We start from the raw sequence: 25,736 nt of genomic DNA on the forward strand, positions 1-25,736 counted from the left end.
GGGAGCGATGAAGCAAGCAGGAGGGCGGCAATCATAAGATGGGAGGCGCCGGACCCGCGACACCCATCGGACTGGCCCACCCCCAGGTGAGTATAAGTTATTTTTCTTCTTTAAGGTTGCATCGGGGTCTTATTTGCAGCATTATAGCATGCTGTAGATAAGCCCTGAAGGCAGTGGCCGTATCTTATATCGGCCAAACCTGGTGACAGGTTTGCTTTAAATGGCCACAGTGTGAATGCACACCCATGCATTGCACGTATATCAACATGTGCCCGGTCTCAAATTTTATTTGATTTTGGTTTCGTTTTTATATATTGTAGTAACTAGGGCGTGGCTCCCCCTTTCTGGGCAGTTCATTTTGTTTCTATTGCTTCCCATGGAAAGGCGTCTCAACAGTTGGCATCCAGGTCCTACTCTGCTCTTATCTGTTTTTACGTTTGCTGACACAGTGAGTTGAACTACAAGAGTTAGGTACACCTTGTCATAGTGAGATGGCTTTTACTTTTTTTTTTATCAAAAGAATATTAACCAAGTACCGATGTTATTTACATGTACTATTGCCATTTACTTACTACAGGGTATTTGCTCATTTTGTTTTTATCTTCAGTTCTACTTGTTAAATGGCCATCATGCATTGGACTTATACCAAACATGTGCTGTGGCTTAAATTGTTTTGCTTTTTGTCAGAGGAAGACATTCGCAGGCAGAAGTGGTCTGTAACCACTCAGAGCCAGCAGAGATTCGGCGCTGGGCAGAACAGGCAGGTAGTTAGCAACTACCTGCTTCTCATTTCTTAGCAAAAATAAAAACAGGCCTGCATAACCCCTTTAAGATCCACGTGAAGTACTGCACTTCACCAGAAACCATGATGGCAGATCCATTCAGCAACCTTAGTGGTACACAGAGGTTGTATTGGCTGGATGCAGGGAAAACAAATAAACACCAGTCATTAACCTGTATAATGTATACATTACATTCTCCTGCTTGCAAATAACTATTCTACCAAGTGCCACTTCATTTTAAAATCCTGATCCACATTGTAAACTAAATTACTGCCGTGTAGACAATATAGTTTGCAGCAAGGACGCCGTGTCATGCATACTAAAGGACTGATCACTTTGTTATGTAAAGCTCCACATAGCAGAGAACTTTTTACCAGGACTGCCACTCTGCAACAAGTGCTGGGGCTGTGCGGATACAGAAATTATTGTCAGCCATATCTGCAGCAGATATGTTATTCTGTGGGTCACAGTTTAGGACAGTTGTGATATTGATACACTTGTCACAGCCACACCCAACACATTCCTGACAACCCTACAGAAAGAAAAAAAATAAAAATAATAATAATCAAAAGCAAATAGCAAGTAACCAGCAACAGGTCTATATATAGCTAACCTGGGCTGTGGAAATAGTAAGCCATGGTTTTGCTACCTTGTCCCCACGCTCTCATGAATGGTCAATTAGTAACAAATTTACTGTATTTGAAAGAGTACATTTCCTTTAAAAAAAAAAAAAAAAAAAAGTGCCTTAGACTGGTAGACCATTAAATATATTTATTTCATATGAAAGGTAATAAATTAACCAATATTAATGATTATATATTTTTTTTCCATCTCCAACTTAGATCCCACAACCTTATGGAAAATACATGCATATTTTTGTGGCAAATTTGCAGCAGCTTCATCTACCAAGTGTGGATTCAATTTAGAAAAGAAAAAAAAAAGGGTGCTCAAGCTCTACCATTGTTTTTTCTTCAGTATTTCTTAATCTGTAAGTGATGCTGTTGTTACTACAAATTGCAAAATAAAGAAAAACCTACAAAATATATTTATTTGTATATACAGACTCTGAGGCAATGTCAAAACATAGCTAATCCTGCAGACCTACATATTTTACTGCGAGCAGTTTCCAGTTTGCGCTGCTGGTCACAGCAAGAAACAAATGGATGTTTTTGTTTTCATTTTTTACATTCTGCAGTTCTGTCCTCTGAAACCATAGGGCCAGGGTCAGCAACCTGCGTCACTCCAGCTGTCCTGATGCTCCCGAGCATGCCAAGTGCCAAAAACTGGGAGTTGTAGTTTTACAACAGCTGGAGTGCCACAGGTGGCTGACCTTGCCATATGGATTACATGTAGCACAATCTTTTGTTTTTATTCATATTGTGTATCAATGTCTCATCAAATAATCTGCAGTAATCCGAACTATAATTGTATACCTTATTGATGCTGTATGTGCGGTAAGCAGTTGTAAAAGGACCATACAATATTGAATGTTACCCAATAAGGAAGAAGGAGAGGAGGGGGGGGGGGGGGGGGGGAGGAGGTAAATAGTCATGAGCAACCAAAGTGGAATTTGTTATAATTACTGTCATGCCACCAAGTCATGAGGTTCGCTGTAGCCCCAGTAGCCATATTTTTAAAGAACAGCAACTGCGATGTAAAGAACAAGTGGTGTTCAGGCTACGGTGTGCAAACATGCTCAAGTCTTGAGACAACCCCTTTGAAGGATTGCACCAGAGAGATCACACAGTATCCCACTACAGCCCCCATTTGTGAAGAACCTGCATATTGCCACCCTGCCTGACGTTGCTATAATCAGACAGATCATGTAACGCGGTCTCCCCATTTTCACCAACGTGACGTTACGCACCCCTTGGGGACACGCAAGGTCAGCTTGGTACAGTTTTACAGACACACCCTGCCCACATGGGCCAAGGCAGGCACAGGAAGTAAGAAGATGTGGTGGACCACGCAGTCACTGGTGTGGCACCACCCTTACATGCCCCTTTCATTAGCACCAGTGAGACAGTGCCTGGTCAGCCCGGTAGGACTGCCATCAGTCCCGGTCTGTTAACGGGATTATATCTGGCTAGAAACCAGCCCCGGTAGCATGGAAAGTGAAACAGAGAATATGGACATGTGAAGCAAGATAAAAGAGCAGCCTGAGGTTAAAATATATTTAGACGCCTTAAGGGCACACTAGACAATACACTATATACACACACAATGGTTATACATATACAATGGGCAGATATGCAAATACAGGTAGTGGTAGGACAAGACATAACCAGATGGAAAATGTCAATTACCGGGTTGATGTTCACCCATGTGTGAGCTGGGCTGCAGGGGGCATGGGCTACCAACCTGGTTCCTAGGTCCTTTGCAGCATCTTACTTGACATGACCCCATTTTTGAAGTGGACCGCATGCATAACAGAGCGAAATACCACATGGCCTTACACTAGCCTTTATCCCCTCTGGGTTGAGCCTAAATCCCCTCCCCTTGCCTTTAGCAGCTAAAAATTCCAAGATGGGTCATAACGCCTTAATGGACCGTCCTAGGGAGGCGTTTTTGGCACCATTAGATCTGGCAGGGCCCCTGCTACATGTTGACACTAAACACATCTTTGCTATCTGATTCCTAATAGCCATGCTACGTATCTGCCCACCAAGTGCTGCTAGAACAAATCTGTTCCAGAGATCTCAAAAATGTAACTGGTGTATGGCCAGGACGTGTAAGTCCCTATTCTCCTTATGAAATCCTAGCTGTCAGAACAAAGAATTTAAGACAGCATGGTACCCACATGGCAGGCAAACCTTTTTTCTGAGCTTATCTGGCTCAAGGTCTGAGATCTGTCACTCGTAGCCTTTTGAGGCTTGACAACCCTTATGAGCTAGGTGTTCTCATACAGCTGCAAGCTGATGGAGATTTTATAATCCCATGCCAAATAGGATACAAATTATTATATGAAATTATATCTCCAATATTTTTCACAACCCCTATCAAGCATAATCCACTTAAGGACCAGCCATTTGTTGCAAGCCATATTGTAAGCAAAAACCAGGAAGCCCCAGCGAGCCAAACATTTCTCCTGCAGTAGCCACTACACAGAAAATGTAGTGATACAAGATGGCCATTCAACAGGATGGTTGTGTATGTTATCCAAGAATGTTTTGTGTGCACCACGAAAGGAAGCTCATATTCAATCAGGATTAGCATAAAGACCTTTTGAGGAATGCATGGATGCCAGGGTGCTCCCCAAGAGGTCTTTTTCATGCCCACAGTATAGCTAATAAGCGCTTGATCGCTGTGGGTCCTACCACATGATCACAAGAACAGGGGTCCCAAGCTCCAGTATGAATGTTTTGGTGGTGCACGCCTGCTAAGCCCCATCCTCTGTCTAGGACCGAGTAGAACAGTAAAGTACTAGCATACTTAGCATATTATAAATGGCCATGAACTGCTGATAGTTTGCTATAGGAGTAGTAAAGGACACAGGAAATGTAAATTTAATCAGGAGTCATTTGTGCACTACTTAAAAAGGACTTATTACACACAGTAGATGGGTTCGTTCACACTTGCGAATAAATCGGATGAACGCAATCAGACTAAAAAAAAAAAAAAAGTTGCATTTGGACCAATGTTATTCTTAGATTGTGTGTTCATTTGCATTTTTTTTTTTCTCAGCTCCGATCAAGTTCAGGCTGAAAAAAAAAAAAAAATGCAGCATGCTGCGATTGCATGCAACATTTGGATCCCATACACCCATACAAGTCTAAGGGAGTAGGTTGAACATCGCACTGCACTCGTAGGTCACCCGAGTGCAGCAAGATTCTCACCGACGCCGGCAACAGAGGAGACGGAGAAATTAATTTCTTTGTCACCTCGCACCTGTGTCTCTATCCTCGCATGTGAGAGGATCAGAGCACAGAGCACTGACACTCGGCTCGCAGCAGAGCTGGATCCGAGGGTCATTAGCATATCGCATCCCATGCCATACGCTAATGTGATTCTAGCATAAGGGTATTGTTGAATTTCTCCATACTACAGCCTGTGTCAGTGTATGCTAAAAAAAATTCTTGCACAAAGTATGCAGATTATAAAGCTGATTAAAAAGGAGAAAAAGTTTTCTTGATCCAACATCAATGTAATTAGGTGTACGCCACAAATCTGACCACTGCCAAGGAAAAACTGAACAATAATGTGCAAATTAATCATGCAAGACACGAAAAATGCCATAAAACACAACACAAAACTGCCAGATAGAATTAACTCACAAAGAGCTACTCTGTTCAATGACCTTTTTATTTCCCAGTTCTCCAGAGGACACAGTCTACTTTTTTCCTCTGGTATTATTTCTAAGTTGGACATAATGCTTTTCTATTGTGCTTAGTTATAGGAGGAACACCAGCTTGGCTTACTACTGGAAGCCAAGCTGGTGTTTCCATAGGTTGGCACAAATACAGTGATACCAAACAAATACAGCCTTTCCATTTTGTGCTTATGGTCAATTAAAAACACTTTTTTTTTTTTTTTTTTAATAAAAGTGATGTTTACAAAGCGGCATTTCAGGAGCCATTAATTTATTTTCCCACAATATAGCCCAGATGTGAAGGCTTGAACTTCTGTGGATACTTTTTAACATTAATCATATTGCTTAAGGCCACATTCACATGTTCAGTATTTCACATCAGTATCTGTAAGCCAAAACCAGGAGTGGGTGATAAATACAGAAGTGGTGATGTGTTTCTATTACCATATTTTTCAGACTATAAGACACCTCAAATTTTCAGAAGGAAAATAAGGGGGGGAAATAATGTGTCAAATAAGGGTCCGTCTTAGGGTATGTTTCCATGGGGCATATTGGCAGCGCATTGGACGCTGCAGATACCCCGCTCTGCCCAAAGCACCGCCCCGTTGTATGCGCGGTGATTCCGGATGTGTTCATTGAACACATGCGGAATCACCGCATGGTATTCATAAACTTATTTATCTTGTGGTGAAGGAGTGTCTCCACAAGATAAATAGACATGCTGCGGTCTAGAAAGACGCACTGCATGTACGGATACGCAGGGCAGCCGGGTAAGGCCCTGCACACATACTGGAGATGGGATTTCATAAAATCCCCTCCACTATGCTGTAACATCTGGATGCTGCAGATTGGACTCTGTGGATGTACGCAGCGTCCAATCTGCAGCGAATACTAAAGGTTTCCTGACTGTGGAAACATACCCTTACAGTCAGAAATCAGCTTACCAGGGAAGGGATCGGCACAGGTTGGGGAGTGGTCACAGTGGGAATTCCACCCCAGGCTGGTGCGGTTGCGGGGCTCTGTGTTAGGGCGGCTGTGCTCTGTGGTGGTGGCAGGGCTCCGACGGCATTTTGTCAAAGCCCGGAAGCCGCCGCAGCTCCATTGCTGCGATGCAGTGGCTCCAGGAAAATGGCCGCCGGGAACGGCGCATGCTCAGATTCAGATCTCTGCAACAAGATCTCGTCGGACAAGATCTCGTTGCCGAGATCTGAATCTGGCCCTGGCGGCCATTTTGCCAGAGGCCACCGCATCGCAGCAACGGATGTGTGGGGGCCAACGGGCTTTGACAAAATGCTGGCGGAGCCCCACCACCACACCACAGAGCACCGCCACACCAGCCTGGGAAGGGAGGCTGCATCGGGACCGCCGCCACAGGATTTGTAAGTATATTCCTACCATAAGTCGCACCCCCATTTTTTTTTTAATCAGATATTTTTTTATTGAACAATAAGGATAATACAAGAATATTGCATTACTGTTTACAGTAAACATGTATAATTTTTAGAACATTTTAACCCCATAACCCCAACCCAAACTCCAACCCCCCCCCCCCCCTTCCAACCTTTAGAGACCTATCGTGCACCGTCACCATTTGCAACATAATACAAAAAGGAAGATGACATAACAATAACCCTCCCAAGAGAGCCTAAGACCCAAGTGGGCAAATAAAGGTCCATCTTATTTCTCTTGAAATAATACTTTTCTCCAAAGCAAGAATATGGTCCACTTGCATCAGAAAATCTCCGCACCCCCATTTTTACCAAAATTTTTTGGGAAAAAGAAGTGCGTCTTATGGTCTGAAAAACGGTTATTACATACCGGTAATAGGATTTTACAGAGTCCACGACAGCACCCCACGAGAGAAGGGAACCGCCCACCAACAGAACAGGAACCTACAGGTTAAAAAGGGGGCGGTCCCCCTCGCCTCCTCAGTTGGTTTTAAGAGTATGAGAGGAACCACCCATCGCATTAGTACACAAACATGTTATTTACACTATACAATACCTATATATATATATATATATATATATATATATATATATATATATATATATATATATATATATATATATATACACAGTGAATATCTATATGACACACCTTCCTTCATAGTGCAGGAAACCAGTGCTCAATAACAGGAGGGAATGTGCGGGTGCTGTTGTGGACTCTGTAAAATCCTATTACCGGTACGTAATAACCGGTTTTCCTAGCACCCCACGAGAGACTTTCAGAGACGATCACCTGGGGGGGACCACAGCATTAAGAACTGATCAGTCAAAGCCTAAACTGGAAGAGGACTAAAGATCAAGACGGAAGGGTCTATAAAAGGTGGAAGGTAACGACCACGTTGCCGCCTTACAAATTAGATCAATGGAGACGCATGCCTTTTCCGTCCAGGATGATGCCATGGCTCGCACCAAGTGAGCTTTTATTCCTTCCGGTGGAGACTCCCATTTGGCCGAATAGGCTAGGCAGATCGCATCTCTTATCCACGGAGCGATAGATTTTTTTCGTGACACTCGACCCCCTCCTCTGACCCTGGAAAGAAACAAAAATGTCCTACTCTGCCTCCAGGACTGAGTTTTTCCTAAATACTCTAGTACTGCTCTTTTCTAGAATATGGAACCCTTGTCTTCCACAGTAACAGGGCTATCATAAAAGGATGGAAAATCGATCTCCTGGCTTCTATGAAATTTAGAAGCAACTTTCGGTAAGTAGTCTGGGTCTGGTCTTAAAACTATCTTATCATTATAGACCATCAGGAAAGGGGGAGGAGAAATCTACTGATAACGCCTGAATGTCACTGACCCATCTCGCAGAGGTTAATGCTACTAACAGCACTGTTTTAAGGGTCACCACCTTCAGTGAAGCCGAATCTCAGGGTTCAAAGGGAGGCCCTGTCAATGCATCTAGTACAAGGTTTAAATCCCATGGGGGCAATCTAGCAATATGAACTGGGTTACTGCGCTCACAGGCCTTGATGAACCTAGTGATCCACCTGTTCCCTGCCATGTTCTAGTTATACAATGCCGAAAAATGCCGACACCTGTACCCTAAGTGTATTGACTGATAATACCAATTCTCGGCCCTTCTGCAAGAACTCCAGAATCGCCTGAATTGGAACCTGATCCAACAGGGGAGCTGAGTGGAACCCTAAAAACTTTTTCCAGGTTTTACAATAAATCTTTGTAGTGACTTCCTTCCTACTCTTCAGTAAAGTAGCAATTAAGGTCTCTGAGAACCCTCTACGCCTCAGTAGCTCCCTCTTAAATTCCACGCTGTCAAGTGGAGACCCTCCGTCTGAGGACAGAACAGGCCCTGAGAGAAAAGCCCCGAGCTCATTGGCAGCACCCACGGGTCGGTCACGGACATAGCCCTTAGCCAGGAGAACCATGGCCTCCTGGGCCAGAAGGGGACAATCAGTATTACCCTCGCCCCTCCTCCCTGATTTTCCTGAGGACCAACGGAATCAAATACAAATACATCGGGGGAAATGCACATGCCAGAGTATAATCCCACTGGACCTTAAGGGAATCCACCATATCTGGCTGGTCGGATGCCCGTAGCGACGCGGTCTATAATGGGAGACTCCATAGATGTACTATCTGCTTGAAAACATGCCGATCCAGGGACCATTCCCTGTGTCGGCTGAGATAGTCCATCTGAAACCTGTGCTCCCCCTTATGTGGAGTGCCGATAGGGAGAGGTGATTTTCGGCTAAAGTGAGAATGTCGCCTGCAGTGGACAGTGATTGTGACCTTGTCCCCAATTGATAGTTTAAATAGGCCACTACTGTCGTGTTGTCGGTGTATGTGCACATGGAAACCCCGCAGAGATGGTAAAAACTGTAGAAGCGCATATTTTACTGCAGTAAGCTCCTTTAGATTTGAAGAACCCTGAGCTTCCCTGACAGTTCACTTCCCTTGGGCTAGGCTGTCTCCCTTGTGAGATCCCCACCCCAAAGGGCTAGCATTGATAGTAACTATAATGTCCAGCTTCATCCCCCATGGTACCCCCCTGGATAAATGTAGCGGATCTAGCCACAAAACTAGACTGTTGACCGTGGCGACCGACAACCGTAATTTTCCTCTCCGAGGGCCTTGCAGACTTTTTTCTGCTACGAGCACCTCATTCTGCAGTGTCCTGGTGTGGAACTGAGCTCATCGTACAGCCGGTATGCATGACATCATGGAACCCAGCAGAGACATTGCGTCTCTTAATGTTAGATCCAGATCGTCTCTTACTCCCCTGACCTTGCGGATGATGGCCAACTTTTTGCCCTCCAGTAGAAAACAATGTTGGTTTACGGAGTCCAAAAGAATGCCCAGGAATAAATAGATAGATAGATAGATAGATAGATATCACCAGGCACTACACTGAACATCTGACCTCCCCACTAATAGGAAATCGCCCAGGTATGGTATGGCCAGGGTATCCTGTTGCCTTAAAAAAGGCCATTATTTCCGCAATTACTTTAGTAAATACATGCGGCGCCATGGACAAACCGAACAGCATAGCGGCGAATTGAAAATGGCTAACCTGGTCACCTAGCTGTACCACCACTCAGATATTGCTGGTGATCCTGGTAAATAGGCAGATGGTAATAGGCATCCTTTAAATCCAGGACTGTCATGAAACACCTTGGAAACAGAAGTTTAGTTGCAGACTTGATGGATTCCATCATAAAAAGTATGACACTGCAGGAATCTATTTAGCTTTCTCAAATTTATAATGGTTCTAAAAGAACCATCAGGTTTGGAAATTAGGAATAAGGGAGAATAAAACTCTTTACCTTCATGGCCCCAAGAGACTTCCACCAGGACTCTCTTATCACTTAACTGTAAAGTTTCCATTTCCAGGGCCCGTTGCCGATCAGGGGAATTTTTGAAAGTTGATAACAGGAAGAAGTCCGGAGGAATACTCCAAAACTCCAATTTTAGACCGGATGATATAACACCAAGGATCCAGGTGCTGGATGTTATATGGACCCACTGATTAAAATATTTTTACAATCTACCGCCCACCGGGATACTAAGGCTAGCAATAGTTGCACCTACGCTTGGACGATGAGGCCCCACCAAAGTAAGCACCTCTCCGCTTTGGTTCCGCCGGTTCCCAGTCTCGGTCTGCATATTTGCTTCGGAAGTACGACCTCTTCTTAAAGGGGTTTCTGAAAGCAGGAGTAGACAAATTAGGGAACCCTCTTTTTCTGTCAGTTGCCTTCGTGAGGATATCATCCTGCATGGAGCCAAACAAGAACTCACCCCAGCATGGAATGGCACATAATTTTGGTCTAGCATGTGCGTCCCCCTTCCAGCTCTTCAACCAGATCGCTCGGCGGGCAGTGTTCGACAGGCTAGCAGATCTAGCAGCCAACCGTAGAGAATCCACTGAAGCATCCGCAAGGTAAGCCACCCCTGCCCGGATTTGAGAGAGGGAATGTAGCAACTTGTCTCTAGGGACCTTAGAACGTAACTGATCCTCCAGCTGGCCCAGCCAGACCATTATGGAACTGGCGGTCCAGGTACTTGCAATTGCTGGCTTAAAAGCCCCAGCTGATGACTCCTACACCCACTTCAGGAGTGTGTCTGCTTTTCTGTCAGTCAGATCCTTCAGAAGACCCCCGTTATCCAGCGGTAGTGCAGATCACTGATGAAGATGCCACGGCCGCATCCACTTTAGGAATCTTAACCCATTCCGCCAGTACATCATCCTCAAATGGGTATCTCCATTTTGCGGCGGATGGCAGGAATCCCTTATCCTGCTTGTCCCATTCCCTTTTAATGAGGCTTTTAACTGTGTCAATTACTGGAAAGGACCTGCAAGTCCTCTGACACAAGCCTGCAAACATGAGATGCTGAGCCGATTTGGGCTCTCTACTATGCTTGACCCCCATAGTGGCTCGCATTGACCTCACCAATGAGTCCATATTTTAACGTGGAAGCAAGGCCTCCCCTCCTCGTCCGAAGATGAAGGGGACTCTGAGGACTCAAATTGCTGCCCCCCCCCCCCCCCCCCATCAACAGACTAGATTCTGAGCTCACTCCAATGCTAGCTTGTTTATGGGCCTTTCCCTTAAGGGAGCCTCTAATTTCTTCCCTAATGACAGCCCTTAGATTTCGATGTACGAATAGGAGCCTCCTCCTCCAGGGTCTGGCATATGCAGGATTGACAAAGCCTTTTAGCATAGCTGTCAGGCAGGGATACTGTGCACAAAGCACATTGCTTTTGATTAGTCTTTGCTGATCTCTTAACCTGGTAATAGAGCATAGAAGTAAGAAGTCAGCTTTTACCAGGTGATCATACCACACTCACCACCCGAAGCTGTATCTCAGCGAGTAACGGTTCCGGAGAAGGGGATATGGTGCACAACGTAAGCGTTCACCATTCTTGCTAGTGGTTTTGCTCACCCTGGAGCATTCGCTGCCCTTTATGTGCTGCTCGGACACCTCCACAGGCGGTGCCTCCATATCCCCTCACAGCTAAGTTATCACGCTGTCTTTTGCCAGTGTGGGAACCGTGGCTGTCTGACCAGAGGGGATAATTTCACCGCTGATCCAAAGCGGTGTTTGCAGCGCTGTCATGCACATGACAGCGTGACAAACACCCGGTGTTCAGGCATCCGAACCCAAACAGTAACACAGACTTCCTGGTGAAGTCCGTGCCCGAACAGAAGATGGTCAGTACGGATGCCGAACTTTACTGTTCGGGTTCGCCCATCTCTACCACTGACAACCGCCGTGGGGTGGGTGACAGCAGCTGTGATCCACTATGGGTAAGCAGATAGGCACTTTGTATTAACCTTTGACTGTTGGATGCACACTATGCACTTTACTGCTGCTATTTCTAGACTGTCGGGTCTTTATTGTTACTTTCTTCTGATTTGCTTTCCTAATCTGATTAGGTACTAGGTGCTTCCTTGTATTTCCCCCCTGCCTACCTCCACATCTCCTCCATATGTTTCCATGCATACTTCTGGATTCATATATTTTTTGTCATTTTAATATGTGCGTTCTATATGAATTAATAAATTTGATGTATTTTGTATTCAAAATTCTTGGTGGCTTGTTCTTATACTCCACTGGTTCAGTTTGACACTGATATAGCTCAGGCAGCAACAATTCCTGTGCTGACCTTGGGTCTCCTGACAAACTAAAAGCATCATATGCATTATAGGCAGAAATTAGATCAGAAGAAAGGTCAGGCAGGAAATTGCAGATTTAACATATGGTGACTAAATGTTTGTTTGAATATACAAATAGGTGAAACTGTTGTCACTTACTGAAGCATCTTAAGCGGGTGAAATCAAGCCAACTTTATTGGAGTATCAGAGTCCTCACAATAAATGTGAGGAACATCGTATTCTTTTTATGCACCACATTTGATACATTTGTCTCTTTAATCACACGGTACTCCAGGGTCCTCATGAAGCAGAGAGACTTTATATATCCCATTTTTGGAACAAAAACACGTGCGCTTTTCATACATTTCTCTAAAGTCTGAAAATGAAGTAAGTCATGTTTACTACATTTTACTTACTAACGTGTATGATTAGATCATACTGGCAGAACAAAAAATACAATAAAAAAAATTTAAGAAAAAAAAAAAAAAGTGTGAGTTAACTGGGTCCTACATAAACTAGAGGATCAGGAACACTCAGATATTAGAGACAATGCAGTCAGTGGCATTTTCGGGTCAGTGTGACCAGCGTTGCGCCCACATTGCCCTTTACTGGTAGCATAGCAAGATCATAAGCTCAGACAAAGAATAAAGTGATTGTATTTCTAGAGAAAGGTTACACAGGCCGCTTTATTATTATTAGTGAAGACAATATATATGGGATTCCTCCAGGGACCCGCCCAAGTGTAATGGGACAAGACGTTCTCCCACATCCCCGCACACAAGGAACAATGCGAGATTACTGAGCAAAACGTGCCACAAAGTGGAGAATAAGCCCGGCCTATTAAAAAAATAAAAAACAATATTTTGTATAAATCTATACTAAAACAAATTATCTATTTTAGGGTTACATTTGGATATGTGACCTCATTTCCACATTACAATAATTGGGATTTCTTTGTGAACACAATCATCCCTTACAGACGCCCATTCACACCACATTTGCCGATCACCTGGGTAATAAGTATTGAGAACACCCTTTGGGGCAATCACCAGCCCCTACAACCACCACGCAGTGCCCACAGCTCCCCACTATAAGCTCTGCTCCAGCCTCTCACAGGTGATGTCCTCCTGCTGGGCCCGCCACTGCCTATCCCCCGGTGCAGGAGGCGGCCGCTCCCACAGCACTCGCTACACTAACTCTCCTCGTTTCATGTTTTGCTAATCTGTGAGATGTCAGACGTTATGGAGTCCGGTCCAGGAACTGACACTTCACCAGAACAATGGCGCTACGAGGCAAACGCAAGGTAGAAAGAACCGTCCGTGACATCGCTGGGCGCTGGCCAGGACTAGACGGCTACAGCAGCACTCACCAGTCCGCGCTCACCAGCCGCCTCCCCCGAGCACTGCTGTGTAGACTGAGGCGCTAGGTGGCCGTGCAGCCTGTAAACCGTGCGGAGGGTGGGCGGGGCCAGGAGAACTGTGTGAAGGAGAGGACGTAGTGGGAGAAGTGAGCGCTCAGGCTGTGCCACATACTCTCAGGTCTCGGCGGCTCCTGACGTCACCGCGTCCTCCCACATGGCGCGAGCCCCGATTCTCAGCCGTCAACTCCGTCCTCACCTCACAGTTAGTTATGACGTACTTGTATGAGGCTCTGCACTAACGTGTCCTGAGCATGAGGCATAGGGCTGGGAGGTAGTCAGTCACCCGAGAGGAGGAAGCAGGACCGTGCTGCGTCCACACACCCTGATAACAGGAGAAAGCTGCCTCCATGACACCCTGATAATAGGAGAAAGCTGCCTCCAATGACACCCTGATCATAGGAGAAGGCTGCCTCCACACACCCTGATAATAGGAGAATGCTGCCTCCACACACCCTGATCATAGGAGAATGCTGCCTCCACACACCCTGATAATAGGAGAATTCTGCCTCCACACACCCTGATAATAGAATTCTGCCTCCACACACCCTGATAATAGGAGAATTCTGCCTCCACACACCCTGATAATAGGAGAATTCTGCCTCCACACACCCTGATAATAGGAGAATTCTGCCTCCACACACCCTGATAATAGGAGAATGCTGCCTCCATGACACCCTGATCATAGGAGAAAGCTGCCTCCAATGACACCCTGATCATAGGAGAAAGCTGCCTCTGACACCCTGATCATAGGAGAAAGCTGCCTCCATGACACCCTGATAATAGGAGAAAGCTGCCTCCATGACACCCTGATCATAGGAGAAAGCTGCCTCCATGACACCCTGATCATAGGAGAAAGATGCCTCCATGACACCCTGATCATAGGAGAAAGCTGCCTCCATGACACCCTGATCATAGGAGAAAGCTGCCTCCATGACACCCTGATCATAGGAGAAAGCTGCCTCCATGACACCCTGATCATAGGAGAAAGCTGCCTCCATGACACCCTGATCATAGGAGAAAGCTGCCTCTGACACCCTGATATTAGAATTCTGCCTCCACACACCCTGATAATAGGAGAATTCTGCCTCCACACACCCTGATAATAGGACAATGCTGCCTCCACACACCCTGATCATAGGAGAATGCTGCCTCCACACACCCTGATCATAGGAGAAAGCTGCCTCAATGACACCCTGATAATAGGAGAAAGCTCCCTCCAATGACACTCTGATAATAGGAGAAAACTGCCTCTGACACCCTGATAATAGGAGAAAACTGCCTCTGACACCCTGATCATAGGAGAAAGCTGCCTCCATGACACCCTGATAATAGGAGAAAGCTGCCTCCAATGACACCCTGATCATAGGAGAAGGCTGCCTCCATGACACCCTGATCATAGGAGAAAGCTGCCTCCATGACACCCTGATAATAGGAGAATGCTGCCTCCACACACCCTGATAATAGGAGAATGCTGCCTCCACACACCCTGATAATAGGAGAATGCTGCCTCCACACACCCTGATAATAGGAGAATTCTGCCTCCACACACCCTGATAATAGAATTCTGCCTCCACACACCCTGATAATAGGAGAATTCTGCCTCCACACACCCTGATAATAGGAGAATTCTGCCTCCACACACCCTGATAATAGGAGAATGCTGCCTCCATGACACCCTGATCATAGGAGAAAGCTGCCTCCAATGACACCCTGATCATAGGAGAAAGCTGCCTCTGACACCCTGATCATAGGAGAAAGCTGCCTCCATGACACCCTGATAATAGGAGAAAGCTGCCTCCATGACACCCTGATCATAGGAGAAAGCTGCCTCCATGACACCCTGATCATAGGAGAAAGATGCCTCCATGACACCCTGATCATAGGAGAAAGCTGCCTCCATGACACCCTGATCATAGGAGAAAGCTGCCTCCATGACACCCTGATCATAGGAGAAAGCTGCCTCCATGACACCCTGATCATAGGAGAAAGCTGCCTCCATGACACCCTGATCATAGGAGAAAGCTGCCTCTGACACCCTGATATTAGAATTCTGCCTCCACACACCCTGATAATAGGAGAATTCTGCCTCCACACACCCTGATAATAGGAGAATGCTGCCTCCACACACCCTGATAATAGGAGAAAGCTCCCTCCAATGACACTCTGATAATAGGAGAAAACTGCCTCTGACACCCTGATAATAGGAGAAAACTGCCTCTGACACCCTGATCATAGGAGAAAGCTGCCTCCATGACACCCTGATAATAGGAGAAAGCTGCCTCCATGACACCCTGATCATAGGAGAAAGCTGCCTCCAATGACACCCTGATCATAGGAGAAGGCTGCCTCCATGACACCCTGATCATAGGAGAAAGCTGCCTCCATGACACCCTGATAATAGGAGAAAGCTGCCTCCATGACACCCTGATAATAGGAGAATGCTGCCTCCACACACCCTGATAATAGGAGAATGCTGCCTCCACACACCCTGATAATAGGAGAATGCTGCCTCCACACACCCTGATAATAGGAGAATTCTGCCTCCACACACCCTGATAATAGGAGAATGCTGCCTCCACACACCCTGATAATAGGAGAAAGCTGCCTCCATGACACCCTGATAATAGGAGAAAGCTGCCTCAATGACACCCTGATCATAGGAGAAAGCTGCCTCCATGACACCCTGATCATAGAAGGCTGCCTCCATAACACCCTGATAATAGGAGAAAGCTGCCTCCACGACACCCTGATAACAGGAGAAAGCTGCCTCCACGACACCCTGGTAATAGGAGAAAGCTGCCTCCATGACACCCTGATCATAGGAGAAAGCTGCCTCCATGACACCCTGATAATAGGAGAAAGCTGCCTCCATGACACCCTGATAATAGGAGAAAACTGCCTCCATGACACCCTGATAATAGGAGAAAACTGCCTCCATGACACCCTGATTATAGGAGAAAGCTCCCTCCTTGACACCTTGATAACAGGGTACTGCTGCCTCCAAGACACCCTTATAATATACTACTGCCTCCATGACACCCTGATATTAAAATACTGCTACCCACATGACACCCTGATAATAGGATACTGCTGCCTCCATGACACCCTGATAATAGGATATTGCTGCCTCCATGACACCCTGATAATAGGAGAAAGCTTCCTCCATTACACCCTGATAATAGGAGAATGCTGCCTCCATGACACCCTGATAATAGGATACTGCTGCCTCCATGACACCCTAATAATATTATAAAGCTGCCTCCAGACACCCTGTAATAGTGTTCATCACAATTAGTTTATGCAGAGCTGTGCTTGGTGCTAGTCTAGTTCCCCAGTTCCTGAGCACTGTTGTGCATGAGACTCTGCATCTACACAGTCTGTACTACACACAATGCTAAGAATGCTGTAATTGTACATGTTCACTTAGGGTATGTCAGGTTCGCACATCCATATTTTACAGCCAAAGTACTGATTACAGTGTCTGAACTCCACGGGTTTCCATCCCCAAACTTTGAAACTTCCTAGGCATGTATGAGTCTACAACTCGATCTTTACTCTGACCATAAAACTCAGATGGTGAGCCTGGCCTTAGGCCTCATTCCGACGACCATGTTTCACGCATGTGATCTGTTTTTGATGAAGAAAACACATACCCATTGCAGTGTACAAGCTGTTCTCATGTCTGTGTCTTTGTTTTAAACTAAGTATTCACTCCAAAAATCGGAATCATTTTATTTTTTCATTTAGGGATCAAACTCACCAATAGTCTATGGGTCCGTGAAAAAAAAAAAATCAGGCACGCAGATGGCATCCTATAGTTGCATCCTAGTGCTGTCATTTTTTGACTGACTGATGGTAGAAGATTGAGAATCGTACATCAGTTTTTTGCATGCAAAAAATCCTCAAAAAACTGATGGACGACAAACTACAGTATAATAACATTGGCCCCGATTCATTAAAGCAATTTTGCTATAATTTGCTATAAATTGCATTGAAATGTCGCAAAATGTTGTCCAACTCGAACTTAAAGCCAAGTTTCACTCCAGTTTCTTCATATTGGTGTAGCTAGGGCGAGATGGGGGCGTGACTGGATTGTGATGCCACAGCTTGTCTAATTCTTGATGAGCTTGTTGTCATGACATCAGAAATCTTACTCCAGTCAGCGACTAGAGTAAGATTTGTAGCGAGGTGCACACGGCTTGTCAGATGCTTCTGATACATGCTTCCTCTAACAGGATTTCATAACTCTTTTTTTTATTCCTAATCTGTTAAAATGTGTCAAATCACCAGAGTGGATTTCCATAGAATTTCGAGATGCTTCTGACAGGGATCATTTTGAAACTTTACCTCGTTGCTGGGAACTAAAGTTATGATATGCGGTTTTTTTTTTAAAGGTTTCAAGTGGTACTACCAGTCTATTGTTTTTTACATGCCTAACAATGGCATAAACAAAGTGTTTTGTGTTGCAATTTATAAATTAATTGATGTTATAGATTTTATTAGAAGTATAGGATTTAATTTCTTTAGATTTTTTTTATTTAAACACGTGGTCAAAATTGTTGGTATCCCTCGTTTAATGACAGAAAAAACCCACAATGGTCACAGAAATAACTTGAATCTGACAAAAGTAATAATAAAAGATCTATGACAATGAACAAATGAAAGTCAGACATTGCTTTTCAACCATGCTTCCACAGAATTTAAAAAAAAAATGAAACTCATGAAATCGGCCTGGACAGAAATGATGGTACTCCTGAAAATAATGTGACAAAAGGGACATGTCAAATGAAGGCGTGTCCACTAACTAGCATCACAGGTGTCTACAATCTACAATCAGTGAGTGGGCCTGTATATAGGGCTACAGATACTCACTGTGCTGTTTGGTGACATGGTGTGTATCACACTCAACATGGACCAGAGGAAGCGAAGGAAAGCGTTGTCTCAGGAGATTAGAAAGAAAATTATAGACAAACATGTTGTTAAATGTAAAAGTTATAAGACAATCTCCAAGCAGCTTGATGTTCCTGTGACTACAGTTGCACATATTATTCAGAAATGTAAGATCCATGGGACTGTAGCCAACCTCCCTGGACGTGGCCGCAGGAGGAAAATTGATGACAAATCATAGAGACGGATAATACGAATGGTAACAAAAGAGCCCAGAAAAACTTCTAAACAGATTAAAGGTGAACTTCAAGCTCAAGGAACATCAGTGTCAGATCGCACCATCCGTCGTTGTCTGAGCCAAAGTGGGCTTCATGGGAGACGACCAAGGAAGACACCATTGTTGATAAAAAAATCATAAAAAAGGCAGACTGGAATTTGCCAAACTACATGTTGACAAGCCACAAAGCTTCTGGGAGACTGTCCTATGGAAAAATGGAACTTTTTGGCAAGGCACATCAGCTCTATGTTCACAGATGGAAAAATGAAGCATATCAAGAAAAGAACACTGTCCCTACTGTGAAACATGGAGGAACCTCTGCTATGTTCTGGGGCTGTTTTGCTGCATCTGGAACAGGGTGTCTAGAATCTGTGCAGGGTACAATAAAATCTCAAGACTATCAAGGGATTCTAGAGAGAAATGTGCTGCCCAGTGTCAAAGCTTGGTCTCAGTCACAGGTCATGGGTCTTGTAACAGGATAATGACCCAAAACACACAGCTAAAAACACCCAAGAATGGCTAAGAGGAAAACATTGGAGTATTCTGAAATGGCCTTCTATGAGCCCTGACCTAAATCCTATTGGGCATCTTTGGAAAGAGCTGAAACATGCCGTCTAAAAAAAAGGCAACCTTGAAACACGAGACAACTGGAGCAGTTTGCTCTTGAGGAGTGGGACAAAATACCTGTCGAGAGGTGCAGAAGTCTGACAGCTACAGGAATCGTTTGATTGCCTCAAAAGGTTGTGCAACAACTTATTAAGTTTAGGGTACCATCATTTTTGTCCAGGCCTATTTCATGAGTTTTATTTATTTATTTTTTTAATCTATGGCAGTATGGTTGAAAAGCAAAGTCTGACTTTCTCTTGTTCATTTTCATAGATCTTTTATTTATTATTACTTTTGTCAGATTCAAGTTATTACTGTGACCATTGTGGGCTTTTCTGTAATTAAACGAGGGGTACCAACAATTTTGACCACTTGTGTATCTACAAATGGCTCATTGTGATACTGCATATGGAAAAGATCACTTGGTGGTAAGTTATGTATGTTTAACCCCTTAATGACCACCAATACGCCTTTTTACTGACTTTGTAAGAGAATAGCATCTCCATACAGGTGACAATCCAGCAGCTGTCGGCTGTACACTATAGCTGACAACTTGCTGCATTAGCTACAATCAGTGTTGGCACCGACTTTGGCTATTTAACCCCTTATATGCTGCTGTCAATAGTGACTGCACTACCTAAATGGTTAACAGAGTGTGATGGTTCCCTCTTTAACTCCATGATCACCCTGAGATTATGATTGTGTGGTCCTGATGTTTCCCATGGCAGTTCTTGGCCAATTGTCTGCCTTAGAGTCTGTCGGCTACAATAGCCAGTTCAGACGTTAACGACATTTGAATGGTAAAAATAAACGTCTTCATTCCTGTTATGCAACTTTGCATTAATTCCTGAAAAAGCAAATGAAGGGTTAATGAACTATCTGAAAGCAATTTTGAACATGTTAAGGGGTGCGTTTTTTTTAAATGGTATAACTTTTGAGGCTTTCCAATATGTAGGACCCCCAAAGTCACTTCAAATCTGAATAGTTCCCTATAAAAATAAATTTTGTAAATTTCCTTGAAAAATTAAAAATTACTTCTACATTTTTAAACCTTGTAAAATACTAACCAAATTAAACAACATTTTACAAATAGTGCTGATATAAAGCAGACATGAGGGGAATGTTACTTATAATTGCTTTTTTTGTGGTATGACTATCTGGATTAAAAGGATAATCATTCAAAGTTTGGACATTTCTAATTTTTTAAAATTGTTGTCAAATTTCTGATATTTTTACAAAATAAAGCAAAACATATCATCCTAAGTTCACCATTATCATAAAGTATAATATGTAACGAAAAAAAAACCAGTCTCAAAATCAATGGGATATGTTCAAGCATTCCTGTTATTTACTACATAATAACACTGGTCAGATTTTAAAAAATTGGCCCGGTCACTAAGAGGTCAAAATCTTTGTCCGGATTATATAAATTAGATTAAATAATTTATCTAAAGAAAACACTATCTGACTACTCACTTGATTCCATAATGATTAGTGCTAAGTTAGGATCTTGATATAAAATGGGAAGATGACGTAGTATGCATTTTGTTATAGCCTAAGCATTTGTACTGTAAGCGGTGGAGACCACAAGGGTATTATTTTTAAGGGATTTTTTAAGGTGTGGTGGAAAGTAATCAGCGTGTTTTAAGGTCTACAATGTTTTTGGATTTGTTTAGGGTTTTGTTTTTGTAACCACATTGTTCAAGTAACTTGTTGTTCATATGTAGCATTCTCTGTGCAAGCACATTTTGCTCTAGTATATTCAGAATTGGTACATTTTTGGTTGTGTGTTCAGGATGACAACTATTGGCACGTAGTGTTGGCTTTCTAGTGGCTTTAATGGAACCATATTTTAGGTCCCCATGTAAAGATATACCTAGAAAAGACACATGATCTTCATGATGTTCGGCTGTAAACTTAAGATTTAAATGATCATTAAGGTATTTCAGAAATAGGAAACAAAAGATTTTGGTCTCCTTGCCAGATAAGAGGAGGTCATCTATATTATGAAAGTAGCTCCTGATGAGGTGAAGGCATGGATTAACGGTCATATACAGATGACTCTCCTCCCACCATGTAGAGGTTGCCCAATGAGCGGGAGAATTTCTGCCCCAATCGTGCAACAATCTATTTGCAAAATGAATTCACCCACAAATATGAGAAAAATATTCAGCAAAAGAAAATGTGTTTCAGATAATATATAAGAACATAGTCCTTGGAGAAATACTCATGTTTGCCGAGACAAAAAGATAATGCTTTTCTAAATAGAAGATGTGGAAAAGAAGTATGAATAGAAATGATATAATCTGTGAACTACGTGAAATTTTTCCCCAATGTAAATCCTATACTATGGGAGGAAGTTCTTTGGTGTCCTTGGTGTAAACAGGCATAGATATTACCATTGGTTGTAAAAATTGTTCTGCCAGAAAGTATTCAGATAGCCCTAAGGAAGCACCCTCTTCCAGGAGATGTGACAATTTTTTATATGTGGTGTGGGATCAGAGGATGAGTTGTGCTATGTTTTAATTCATTGGTATCCCCTTCCTTTTTTTCCAGTCCCCTGTATACTAGTCCTCCATAAAAATAAAAAAAATCACAAAAAATTAAAATCCTTTTTTTCCCCTTTCTTTTCCCTTCTTTTTCTTTTTTCCCTTTTCTCCTCTAAAATCCAACAACAATGCATGATTCCGTCAGCATTATATTAGCTAAGAGCTAGAATGAATGGTCATCGCCATAATACTAAAATTGGTTTTGTCCAACACAGTTTATCTAGACATTTATTAATTAAACATCAAAAAAATGTAACATCACTATCATTCCTGTAGAATCCATCCCTGAAAATGTACTGAATCGCAATCAAGTGCTGAATAGGAAAGAATCCTTTTGGATTTACCAACTCCAGACTTTATTTCCCAATGGTCTGAATGATGTGGCTGAAAAAGTTTGATCAATAATGCCGACTGAATCATGCATTGTTGTTGAATTTTAGAGGAGAAAGGGAAAAAAGAAAAAGGGAAAAGAAAGGAAAACATTTTTTTTTTTAATTTTTTGGGATTTTTTATTTTTTTTATGGAGGACTAGCCTCCCTTTCATCTGGTTGGGTATGGGTGTTGGGTGTCTATAGAGCTCCCTCAACATTCTGCTCCTTTAGTTTCTTGTGAAGCAAGGTATATATAAAGTGAATGTGGTATACTTTTTTTATATATATGATATACATATTTTTTAAATAACCTAAAGAAGACTCCTGGATGTTTGGAGTTGAAACGCGTTGTTTTATCCTGTAACTCCTAAATAAACTATTCTATTTCATTACCACGAGAATCTTGTGCTTGTGACGGAAGCGCCGACAACTATCTGGGTATTTCTCTGTCTATTGATTGCTTTCACCACAGTTGTCTGAAGCCTCCCGTGAGCCCAGCTGGTCGAGCTGCAGTCCGCCTCCTCGGGATTCCTGTGGGATCCTGTTTATGCCTCAATTCTCCGGTTTCTGGTGAGTGCAACTATTATAGCGTGCAATTTAGCAACAGTTTTTACACTTAGATCGTGCGCGGCGTTTGTTCCCCTTTTTTCTCTCCCTATCTCTTAGGGTCAGTTTGATTCATACATCCTCTCTTAGGCCGGCGTCACACTAGTTTTACGGACATATGAGCGCAGAAAATACGTCCAGACAATACGCGTTGCACATGGCCCAATGATTCTCTATGGGGCAGCTCCTATCTGCCGTATATTACGCATCCGTAATATACGGTATGTTACGGGTGTAGAAAATCGCAGCATGCCGCGTTTGTCAGCGTATTGCGCAAAAAATACGCCAATGAAAGTCTATGGGGGCGAGAAAATTACGGATTACACATGTACCATGCGTGTGACTTGCGAGAAATACGCACCGGTGTTCTATAGAAAAGCCGGCAATTCAGTGCGGTGTACAGTAAAATCACACTGACAGAATAGAATAGGTAGAATAAATGTGTACACATAGAATAGGTATATATACACTACAGTCATATGAAAAAGTTTGGGCACCCCTATTAATCTTAATGTTTTATAAAAATGGTTTATTTTGCAACAGCTATTTCAGTTTCATATATCTAATAACTGTTGGACACAGTAATGTTTCTGCCTTGAAATTAGGTTTATTGTGCTAACAGAAAATGTGCAATCTGCAAACAAAATTTGACAGGTGCATAAGTATGGACAATACTCCTACCTACTTTTTACTGACTTACTAAAGCACTTTTTTGGTTTTGTAACCTCATTGAGCTTTGAACTTCATAGCTAGGTGTATGCAATCATGAGAAAAGCTACTTAAAGTGGCCACTTGCAAGTTGTTCTCCTGTTTGAATCTCCTCTGAAGAGTGGCATCATGGGCTCCTCAAAACAACTGTCAAATGATCTGAAAACAAAGATTATTCAACATAGTTGTTCAGGGGAAGGATACAAAAAGCTGTCTCAGAGATTTAACCTGTCAATTTCCACTGTGAGGAACATAGTAAGGAAATGGAAGAACACAGGTACAGTTCTTGTTAAGGCCAGAAGTGGCAGGCCAAGAAAAACATCAGAAAGACAGAGAAGAAGAATGGTGAGATCAGTCAAGGACAATCCTCAGACCATCTCCAGAGAGCTGCAGCATCAACTTGCTGCAGATGGTGTCACTGTGCATCGGTGCTACGGCTGCGGCCACAAACGTGGCCGAGCCGACACCTCCATGTCGCCAGACCATGACGACGTGGGCAAGCGTCCCAAAAAGGAACACAATGTGGACCCACTGGACCACATAGAGTAACCTGGACCTACCCAGACTAGGAAAGGGCAGCGAGCAGGGTCTGTGGCAGCTGAGCATGCGAACAAGATGTCGATATGCAGAACTAGACTACACCGCACAACTTCAGGTATGAAGAAACAAAGTTTACTTAAATGACAGCACAGTACATAACAAAACATAATGATGTCAGGATCCCGATTCCACATGTCAAGGAAGGGTACACGACACAGACGTCAGACGATGGCAGGAGTCATCACGGGTTGATGCAGTCCAGGTTATCTGGCACGGGCATACTAGGACGGCCTCTCTCTCAGGCCTCAGGCGTAGCACAGGCTCAGCAGGAGAACATCAGACACCGATCCCAGAAGGACGTCATCACTGGGTGAACCTCAGGACATCAGGATCACAGGCAGGACATCAGGATCACAGGCAGGACATCAGGACCACAGGCTTAGATGGACGTCTGATGATGGCAGAAGTCATCACGGGTTGATGCAGTCCAGGGTCATCTGGCACGGGCATACTAGGACAGCCTCTCTCTCAGGCCTCAGGCGTAGCACAGGCTCAGCAGGAGAACATCAGACACCGATCCCAGAAGGACGTCATCTCAGGGTGGACATCAGGACACAGGCAGGACATCTGGACACAGGCAGGACATCTGGACACAGGCAGGACATCTGGACACAGGCAGGACATCTGGACACAGGCAGGACATCTGGGACACTGGCATGGCAGCCCAGGTCATCGGCTGGGACACTGGCGTGGCAGCCCAGGGAATCAGGACATCGGACAAGGAAAGGACATCGGGAATACCGGAAAGACATCTGGGACACTGGCGTGGCAGCCCAGGTCATCGGCTGGGACACTGGCGTGGCAGCCCAGGAATCAGGACATCGGACACCGGAAGGACATCAGACACAGGCTGGACATCAGGAATACCGGAAAGACATCTGGGACACTGGCATGGCAGGCCAGGTCATCGGCTGGGACACGGATGGCACAGGACCAGGTAGCGGAGGTCATCAGGTTCATAACTATGGCCGTCAGGCTCCGGGCATCAGACCTAGGAAGGAACTCAAGCGTGATGGTGCTAGCTCCGCTGGACTGGAACTGGGCCAGACGGGGTTAGCACCGAATGGAAGGCTGAGCACAGAATAGTAAGAGCTCAGCAAGAACACCGAACTCCATCTTTAAATGATGAGCCCGGAAAGTTCAGTCACTGGGTGCGGGGTGTCAGACACAATAGGACTTCAGAAACATAACACAGGCAGGTTCAGACAGGATCAGGTACTGGATATGCAGCCTCCAGGATAGGCGGATCTGGGTACTCTGCCCCCAGAACAGGCTGGTAAACAAGACACAAACAGATCTGGATATACAGCCTCCAGGATAGGCGGATCTGGGTACTCTGCCCCCAGAACAGGCGAGAGACAGGTATCAGATCTCCCAGAACATACTGCAGACAGAAAGGGAGCTGGATACCTCACAAGGCAAGACACAGAAACACAATGCAATGCTCTGGCCACGCCCAGCAGCAAAGAGGAAGTTTATATAGGAGCTGCTCCTCAGC

General features: G+C 44.1%; 1 protein-coding gene across 1 annotated transcript in view; it reads right to left on the reverse strand.

Moving 5' to 3' along the window:
• Positions 1–13,861, reverse strand: part of CSRP2 (cysteine and glycine rich protein 2) — a 36,045-nt gene extending 22,184 nt beyond the window's left edge. Inside the window, exon 1 of the mRNA XM_077265339.1 lies at positions 13,584–13,861. The gene's annotated coding sequence lies outside the window, so the exon portion shown is untranslated. The remainder of the gene's footprint in view (positions 1–13,583) is intronic.
• Positions 13,862–25,736: the final 11,875 nt, after the last annotated feature.

This window comes from Ranitomeya variabilis, chromosome 5, assembly GCF_051348905.1.
Source record: "Ranitomeya variabilis isolate aRanVar5 chromosome 5, aRanVar5.hap1, whole genome shotgun sequence".
Lineage (NCBI taxonomy): Eukaryota > Metazoa > Chordata > Amphibia > Anura > Dendrobatidae > Ranitomeya > Ranitomeya variabilis.